Source organism: Elephantulus edwardii, unplaced genomic scaffold (genome assembly GCF_000299155.1).
Source record: "Elephantulus edwardii isolate Elephantulus edwardi_28Jun2011 unplaced genomic scaffold, EleEdw1.0 scaffold00005, whole genome shotgun sequence".
In the NCBI taxonomy this organism is placed as follows: Eukaryota; Metazoa; Chordata; class Mammalia; order Macroscelidea; family Macroscelididae; genus Elephantulus; species Elephantulus edwardii.
This window is the reverse complement of record NW_006399755.1, coordinates 29,035,757-29,045,816: the sequence shown is the minus strand read 5'-3', so window position 1 is coordinate 29,045,816 and position 10,060 is coordinate 29,035,757.

Here is a 10,060-nt window from a genome sequence, read left to right as displayed (position 1 = left end):
TCAGAAAATAGAAGAAGATGGAACCCTCCCAGATTCATTCTATGAAGCAAACATATCTTTGATACCAAAGCCAGGAAAAGACTCCACTTTCTTCTTAAGAACAATACTCAGGCTCCCAAATAGCAACTGTGTATTTGCCATGCAGAAGAGTAAGGAAGGGCACAGCTTGATTTCTTATCTGGGAGATACATCCTTAGTTCCTCACAGTTCCTTGCCTCCCTGCCCCATGTCCCATGCTCTCTAACAGTTGAAAGTTATCCTTAACGTCTAGAAGACGACGAATTGGTCATCAAGATTTTGCATTGCCATACTTTGGGGAACTCTGGTGATATAATACGGCAGGGAGTTGCACTGCTAACTAACCCAAGGGTGGTGTCTCTGGCAGTTCAAAGCCATCAGCTGCTCCACAGGAGAAAGATGAGCAATCCCTTCCATACAATTTACAGCCTCGGAAAACCCAGTGGAGAATCAGCTATGAGTCCATTTGGACTCCATAGCACTGAATTTGACTTTTGAAAGCTCTCTAGTGACCTAATTCATAGGAATCATGCTGCTCACCCAAAGGCCGTGCTCCTCTGTGGTCCAAATTCACCCCAGGGATCTATAGGAGAAGGAAATCTCTTAAGTGAGAGTCAGCTATGAGTTGGTTCTGACTTGATGACAATGAGTTTTTGCTCGGGATTTTTTGTTTATATAATTTTTTGGGGGTTTGTTTGTTTTTGTTTTTTAAAAAAGATTTCTTGGAAGCTGAAATGATTTGCGTGTGACTATGGGGGAGCTCTGGAGACTTATTGTTGTTTGTTGTGTAGCATCAAGATGGAATTGATCCATAGTTGACCCTCCTGTGGTTTTTCAGAGGAAGTGAACTGCGTAGGAAGAGAGTGCCCATCTTTCTCCCAAGGAGAGGTTGACAGACACAAACTGCATGCCTTTGTGACGGCAGCACAGCTGCCACCAGGCCACCAGAGAGCCTTGTGCTGCCATTGCAAAGGTACAGCTGCTTCATGGGAGAAAGATAGGTAATCTCCTTTATGAAATTCACTGCCTCAAAAAAAAAAAAAAAGAAATTCACTGCCTCTAAAAATCTACTGGAGCGTCGGCTATGGGTTGGTTCTGACCCAAGGATATACAACAACAGCAACAGCAACAACTAATATAAGGCGTACTGGTGGCCTACTCTCTTGGGGGTTGCACTGCTAATTTAAAGAATACTCCTTTCTGGTGATTTGAATCAACGAGCCAGTCTTTGAGAAAAGAATGGGCAATATCCTTCTGTGAGATTTACAGATGAGGGAGAAAACTGTTTAAAAGGGATATGAATGGGTATTCTTCTCATTACGGAAGTCCAGAGTGAAGGCTGCATAGTGAAGTGGACTTGGGGGGGGAGGGAGTGCATACCAATAAAAGAGTTTTTCTTTCTTTTCAAGGAGAAGAGTGAATTGGGGGAGAAGGCATGGGTAGGGAGAAAAGTGCAACAATGAATGACTGGAAAACCTAAGTCTCTATAAACTTCCATTAAAATTAATTAATTTTTTAAAATATGAACATTTTAATTTTTTATTGCTTTTTATTGTGATTTTTTAAATTTTATTAATTTTTTAAAAATTTCAATGAACATGTACAGAGATTTTGGAATTCCATTCATTCATTGTTGTAATTTTTTTTTTAAAGGTTGGTGGTTTGGGCATACTCAGCAGCACTGAGAAAGAAAGGCCTGGCCATATATGTCCATAAGGATTAGAGTCAATGAATCAAAGGAATTCTACTCCGTAAAACTTAGGATCACCATTAATTGGAACTGACTTGACAATTTGGTTTAGGTTTGTGCTTTGTTGGCATGAACCGTTAAACATTTGGTCGTAAATAGAAAGTTGATCCAAAATCACCCAGAGGTGCCTCAGAAGAAAGAGTTGGCAATCTTTTGAAGGGGCAGACATGAAAATCCTTAGAGTAGACTTAAACACAAGGCCTTTGCATGAAGCAAGCTTATAGTCAATCTGATAATTTATTTGAAGCTCATCATAACAACTAATTGAAGGCTCTGTGCATTCTACAACTCACAGTACCTCAGTGGGTCTCTTGTCATAGGTGTCATCTCGTAGTCCAAGTACCTATGCTTTTAGGAATTATTCCTTCAACATTAGGAAGATTTTCCAGAGAATTGAAGAGTAAATTCAAGCCTCAAATTGCATTACTGAAGGATTCTATAGGCAAAATCTTGAATAATCCAAGAATCTGCAAAAGAAGATGGAAAGAATGCACAGAGTCACTGTACAAAAACAATTGGTTTACTGAACCACTTCAGGAAGAAACACATATTTAAGATCCAATGGTGATGAAGGAAGAAGTTCAAGCTGTACTGAAGGCACTCACAAAAAAATGAAGTCTTAGGAATTGATAGGAAAACAGAACACTTAATTATTTATGGTCATGTGAAACCTATAGATAGACTAAGAAGCAGTTGTCCAAACAAAGCAAAGGAACATGGCATTGTTTAAAATCAAGAAAGATGTGCATCAGGGAAAGAGAGGAAGAAGACCTTCAACAAGATGGATTGACACATGACTGTAACAATGGGCTTGAATATATTAGAAATGATAAGGATGGAACAGGATAGGGCAAGGTTCAAGTCTGTTGTTTGTAGGGCCACTATGAGTAGTAGTTGACTCAATGGCACCTAACAACAACAGCAGCAATCAATTGAGAGAACTTTAAAATTCATTAAATCTTCAACTAATTGCATTAAGTTAATGTTTATTTTGTGTTTATTATGTGTCAGTCTATTAGGTGGTAGTTTTGAGGGAATGCAAACTTTAAAGCACTTGACAGTTTGGGAAAGTTTGGACGTTCGAATCCATCCAGAGTCATGTTGGAAGAATGGCCTGGAGATGTACTTCTACTCAGGGTTGCCATGAGCCAATATTGACTTTATGACAACTAATTTATGTACTAGGCAGTTTTTAATTTAAACTAATATTACAGAAGTCTTCAGTTGCAATACTGAAAGGTGTTATGGGCTAAGACTTGAATGATCCAGGAAGTCTCAAGAGAAGATGGAAGGACTATATGGAATCACTGTACCAGAAGGAATTGGCTGACACAGAACCATTTCAAGAAGTAACATATGATCAAGAACCAATAAAGGAAGAAATTTAAGCTGCTCTAAAGGAATTGGCAAAAACTAAGGCCCCGGGAATTGATGGAATACCAAATAACATATTTAAACAAGCAGATGCAGCCCTAGATGTGATCACTAGATTGTGTCAAAAAATCTGGAAGACAGCTACCTGGCCAACGTATTGGAAGAGATTAATATTTATTCCCATTCCCCCAAAATGTGATTCAACAGAATGAGCAACTTATTAAACAGAAGAATTTATATCACATGCAAGCAAAATCTTGCTAAAGATTATCCAAAAACTGCTAGAATAGTACATTGACAGATACAGAAATACAGAGTGCTGCCAGAAATACAAGGTGAGTTTAGAAGAAGATATGGCACAAGGGATATTGTTTCAGATGGATCTTGTCTGAAAGAGAGTACCAGAAGGATGTCTATTTGTGTTTTATTGACTCCATGAAGGCAATTGGCTGTGTGGATCACAACAAATTGTGACTAACATTGAGAAGAATGGAAATCTCGGAACACTTGATTGTGCTTGTGTGAAATCTGTATCTAGAGTAAGATGTTGTTATCTTACAAGAGCAAGGGAAAATTCCATGGTCAAAATCAAGAAAGGAGTGAGCCAGGGATGTATCCTTTTCCCATACCTTTCAACCCATATGCAGAACAGATCATTCATGAGACTAGACTTTATGAAGAAGAATGTGTCATCAGGATTGGAAGAAGACTCCTTAATAACTTGTGTTATTCAAATGACACAACCTTTTTCACTGAAACAGGAGTACTTGAAGTGTTTGCTGCAGAAGATCAAAGAGAAAGACAGACTTCAGTATGGATGGTATCTCAACATTAAGAAAACAAAAATTCTCACCACTAGGCCAATAGGTAATGTCATGGTAGATGGCGAAAAGATAGACATTGTGAATGGTTTCATCTTGTTTGGATCTACAATGAACACTCTTGTCATGAGCAGCCAGAAAATCAAAAGATGAGTTGCACTAGGGAAAAAAATCTGCTGTTAAGGATGTCTCTAGAGTGCTAAATAACAATGATGTCCTAGAGACTAACTAAGATACACCTGTTTCAGGCCATGGTCTTATTATTTGCTTGCTAGGCAGCTGAGAGCTGGACAATGACTAATGATGACAGAAGAATTGATGCTTTTGAGTTGTGGTACTGGAGAAGAGTATTGAACACACAATGGTCTACCAAGAGAACAAACAGGGGCTCTGGAGATGCTGAGAGCAGTGTGCTTCTTGGAGGCAAGGATTTTGAAGCCCTGTCTCACATACTCTGGGCATGTCACCAGGTGGAACTAGTCCTTGGAGAAGGACATCATCATGCTTGAAGGGTAGAAGGTCAGTGTAGAGGATGAGATGGATTGAAATAGTGATTGTGGCAATGGGGCCGGTGTGTCAGAGATGATGAGGTTGATTCAGGGTACGACAAAGTTCAGAACCATTGTTCATAGGGTTGCTATAGGTTGTATTTGACTTGATAGCACATAACAATAAGAACACAACAAGGGAACCAGAGAGTCCAGCTTTGCGAATTATTTTCTCATCATCCAGATTGAAAAGATATATCCAGGGTGCTCCTTGAAGGCAAGGGGTATGGTTTTCTATAAATACTGTCAATTGATTTGGATAAACAAGTTGTATATGTGTGTCTAGAGAAGGTAGTTTAGACATAATCTTCTCTGGACCCAGGAAAATAGAAATATTACCTTCCAATCACCTTCAATTCCTTCAGGGATTACTTTGTGGTCTGTTTCCAAGAAGTTATTTGCTACCTTTGGAAGATAACTTGGTGTGGTGGGATGAGCACTAGGTAAATTTCTCATCTTTACTTCAGCTTCAGTTTTTTCATTTGTCAAGTGGGGACAATATTAATTTCTGTGGGATGTTATAAAATTAATAAGATAATGTATATAAGGTAATATAAAACAGGAATTTTTAAATTTTAGGTACTGTTATCACTTGTTATTTCTTAAGCTGAAGGAACTATAGAACAAATTCAAGCCTCCGTTTACTTAAGGATGCTATAGGCAGTATATTGAGTGATCTCTTGTTGTTGTAGTTATGTGCCGTCAAGTCGCTTGCAACTTATAGCGACCCTATGTACCACAGTCCCAAACTCTGCTCTGTCCTGTGCCAGTCGCACTGTTTCTGACACTCCTATACCGATTATCCCAGTCACTGAATCAATCCACCTCATAGAGGGCCTTCCCCTCCTGCGCTGTCCCTCCACTCTCCCAAGCATGATGTCCTTCTCTAAGGACCGGTCTCTCCTCACAACATGTCCAAAGTATGTTAGACGGAGCCTCAGAATCCTTGCCTCCAAGGATCCACCCAGTTCAAACCTTTCTGGGATGAATCTGTTTGTTTTCCTAGCAGTCCATGGTATTCTCAATACTCTTCTCCAGCACCACAGCTCAAAGGCATCAATTCTCCTTCTATCCTCCTTGGTCATTGTCCAACTCTCTAATGCATAACAAGTGATTGCGAAGACCATGGCCTGTATCAAATGTACCTTAGTCTCCAGGGAGACACCATTGCTCTTCAGTACTCTGGAGAGGTCCCTAACAGCAGACTTTCCCATGGCAATGCGTCTTTTAATTTCCTGGTTACTGGTGCCAAGAGTGTTGACTGTGGAGCCAAGCAAAATAAAGCTGTGTACAATCTCAATATCTTCACCATCCATCCTGATGCTGCCAATTGGTCCAGTGGTGAGAATCTTTGTCTTCTTGACATTGAGCCTCAATCCATATTGGAGGCTGCAGTCCTTGACCCTCTGCAGCAGGTGCTTCAGGTCCTCTTCATCTGCATAACACAGATTGTTGATAAATCGTCCCCCAATCTTGACCCCACATTTCTCTTCATAGAGCCCAGCCTCCCGGATAATCTGCTCTGCATATGGGTTGAAAAGGTATGGAGATAGGATGCATCCCTGGCGTATACCCTTCCCAATTTTGAACCATGCAGTGTTCCCTTGCTCCGTTCTGATGACTACTTCCTGGCCCAAGTATAGGTTTCACATTAGAACGATCAAGTGTTCTGGGATTCCCATTCTTCTCAGAGTCAGCCACTAAAGATTGAGTGATCTAAAAAGCATTAAAAGAAGATGGATGGAGTATACAGCGTCACTGAACCAAAAAGAACTGTCTGACACAGAATAATTTTATGAAACTACATATAAGAAAGAGCCTGAGGTAATGAAGGAGGAAGTTCAGCCTGTTCTGAAAGAATTAGCAAAAAACAGGACCCCATGAATTGATGGAAATTGACATATTTTGACAAACAGATGCTGCCCTGGATATGCTCACCAAGTTGTGCCAGGAAATCTAGAGGACAACTACCTGGCCAACAGACTGGAAGAGACCATATTTATACCCATTCCAAAAAAAGGTGACTTGACAGAGTATGGAAATTATCAAACAATATCACTAATGTCACACACAAGCAAAATCATGGTAAAGATTATTAAAAAAATGACTGGAATAGTACATTGACAGAGGACTACCAAAAGATATTGTTGTTAAGTGCCGTCCAGTTGTAGATGACTCATAACGACCCTATGAATGAAAGACCTGAACACTGGAATAACTTTGGTCATTTCTCCATGTTAGTAGTGTTTCCAGAGGCAAGCCATTTCAAAAATGGATGCTACTCCTGCTTCCAAATTTTTTTTTAATTGGGAAGCTCCACCAAAACTGTCCACCATTGGTAACCATTATCACATCTGGCACATCAGTGTCACAGTGTTTAGCATCACAGCAACCACGAGTTACCTCTGTACAGCAATGCACAGACAAGTGCTATACCACTTACAAGAATGTTTGACAAAAAATAATTTAAACCAGGCCTGAGGGCCACAGATTAAAATCACCTACCTTGGACTTGGTAGCATAACTTTCTGTCCACTAGGCCAGCATAGCTCTCTCTCTCTGTGTTGTTTCTCTGTTGTTATTGTTGTTAAGTGTCATCAAGTTGTAGAGAACTCATAGCAACCCTTGGGCTTGGTAGCCCATATATAAGCTGGGTTTAGAAGAAGCTGTGGTACTAGAAATATTATCACCAATATCAGATAGGTCTTGGCCAAAAGCAAAAAGTATCAGAGAAAATGTCTATCTGTGTTTCACTGACTATGCAAAGGCATTTGAATGTGTGAATCACAAGAAATTAACCTTAAGGAAAATGGGAATCCCAGAACACTTGATTATGCTCATATGAAACCTATACTCAGACCAGGAAGCAGTGAAAAACTATATGGTTCAAAATCAGCAAAGGAATGCATTAGGGATGTTTTCTATCTCCATACGTTTTCAACTTGTATGCGGGATAGATCATCGGAGGCTGGGCTTTATGAGGAGGAATGTGGCATCAGGATTGGAAGAAGACTTATCAACAGCCTATACTAGTAGATGACACAACCTTGTTTGTTGAAACTGAGGATGACCTGAAACCCTTGTTAGAAAGTCAAGAACTGTAATCTTCAATGTGACTTGAAGCTTAACATCAGGAAGACAAAGATTTTTACCACTAGGCCAATTGGTAGCACCATTGTAGATGATGAAGAGATTGAGATTGTTAACAGCTTTAACTTGTATGGCTCCACAATCAACATTCTTGGTACCATCAGTTAGGAAATCAAAAGACAAATTGCACTGGGAAAAGCTACTGTCAGGAACTCTCTGGAGTAGTGAGGAGCAATGATGTCAGTCTAGAGACTAAGGTGTGCCTGATTCAGTCATGATCTTCTCAATTACTTCCTAAGCATCAGAAATCAGGATAATGACCAAGGATGACAGAAGAAGAATCTATTCCTTCAAGTTGTGGTGCTGGGGAAGAGTATTGAACATACCATGAACCACCAAGAGAACAAACAAATATGTTTTGGAAAAAGTGAAACCAAGTTGCTCCTTGGAGGCAAGAATTTTGAAGCTTCTTCTCACATACTTTGGATATGTGGCCAAAGGGACCAGCCCTTGGAGAAGGATGTCATGCTTGGAAGGGTGGAGGAATAGTACAGAAGAGGAAGACCCCAGATGAAATGGATTGATAGGCAACTGGGGTAATGGAGGTAGGTGTGTTGGAGTCAGTAAAACTGCCTCAGGATAGGAAAGGCTTCAATAGGTTCGCTAGGAGTCGCAGGCGACTCAATGGCACATGACAACAACTGTCATTAGGAAGCTTTGGTGGCCTAGTTGTAAGATACCTTGCTGTCAATCCTAAGGAATGGAGTTGTAATTCACCAGTTGCTCTTTTGGAGAAGGATGGGTAATCTCTTCCCATGCAATTTAAATATTCTGAAAAGCTGCTGGAGGGTTGACTAAGAGTTGGTTGTGACTCAATGGCATGCAAAATGAATAAATATTATTATTGTAACAATAAAAAGCAGAAACTATAGGAAAATTTGAAAAATATCTTTAGAATTATTTTTACATTTGAGCATGCTATTAAACTAAATTCTTATTTTGAAACTCATTACTTTAAAGTCAGAAAGTACTCATAGCTGACCTTCCAGCTGGTTTTTGGAGGCTGAGAATCACAGGGAAGGAGATTACTCATCTTTCTCCTGAGTTGCTGCTGGTGGATTTGAACTGCCAGTGAGTTGCTGCCTTTGAATTAGAAGTCCAACTCCCTACAGACTGGACTAGCAGAGCTTGTTGAAGATAATAAAATTAGGAGTTCATATTCACTGTCTAGGAATTTCTTTAATTGAATTTCTGGGAGCCTTTGGGTGGGGTGACATATTAAAAGCAGAAGTCTTGACTTGGGCAAAAACACATAAAATAAAAACTCAGTGGATTTGGGTTAACACTAACAGTTTATTAAGGCTGAATGGTTCACTGAGAGGGAGACCCTGCCAGGTGAGAGGCTGAAGGAGTGGACAGCTGCCATGTGCTAAAATGCCTTGAGGTCCCCGTAAAGGAGATGGGATTTTATCAGATAGGCAATGGGGAGGCATTAAAGGACTGAGGTAGTTTCCCGCACTTATGACTTATATATTCTGCTCTACCAATTTCTCTTTCTTGCTTTTATATTTCACAATATTAAACTGTTTGAAGTTATCTCATTTTTATGGTAGGTCTGGGAACACATATATGATACTGAATGCTATTAAAATGGAGAGGATTTGTACAAAAGCTACATATTTTTAGTAGTTACATGCTTTAGTAATAAGTTACATATCTTTAATTTTGAAGAATCAGAATGGAGTACTAGAGATGAAGGGAATTTAGGTAGTGCTGCCTTTATTTCCTGATGACAAAATTGAAGCTAAAGAAGTTCACTTTGTCCAGAGTGAAATCACAGCCCAAGAGCAGGATAGAGGGCTATGTAGTTGCTTTTTATTGCTACTTGTTCTGCCCTAGACATCCTGCCGGACACTGCACTACGTTATCCTTTACCTGTCTGCACCTAAAAGATTGTATCACCCTCTAGATGGATGAGGAAGCCAAGGCACAGACATATCAGACTCACACAGTAAATTGTTTGATGCAGTTTCAAATATACTTTCATCTGATCCAAAATCTTTTCATCCTTATTACTCATCACTCAACTGATAGCAGAACAATGAGGCCAATGGTCAGTGTTTTTCTCCAAGCCAAGTTAGTGTTGTTCTTGTTGTGTGTCCCATGACTCATAATGATCCTACCAACAACAGAATTGAACCTTAGTCTATCCTGTGCCATCTTCATCATTTCTAACAGACCCATTGCTGCTGTCCCTATGTCAGTCTATCTTGTTGAGGATTTTCCTCTCCTTTGCTGACCAAACACAATATCCTAACAACATGCTAAAAGAAAATGAAATGAAGCTTCAACATCTTTACATCTTTTTTTTCTCTATAATTATATTTTATTAATTTTCATAAATATTTACAGAGATTTTGGGTTTCCATTCATTCATTGTTGCACTATTCTCTCTACCC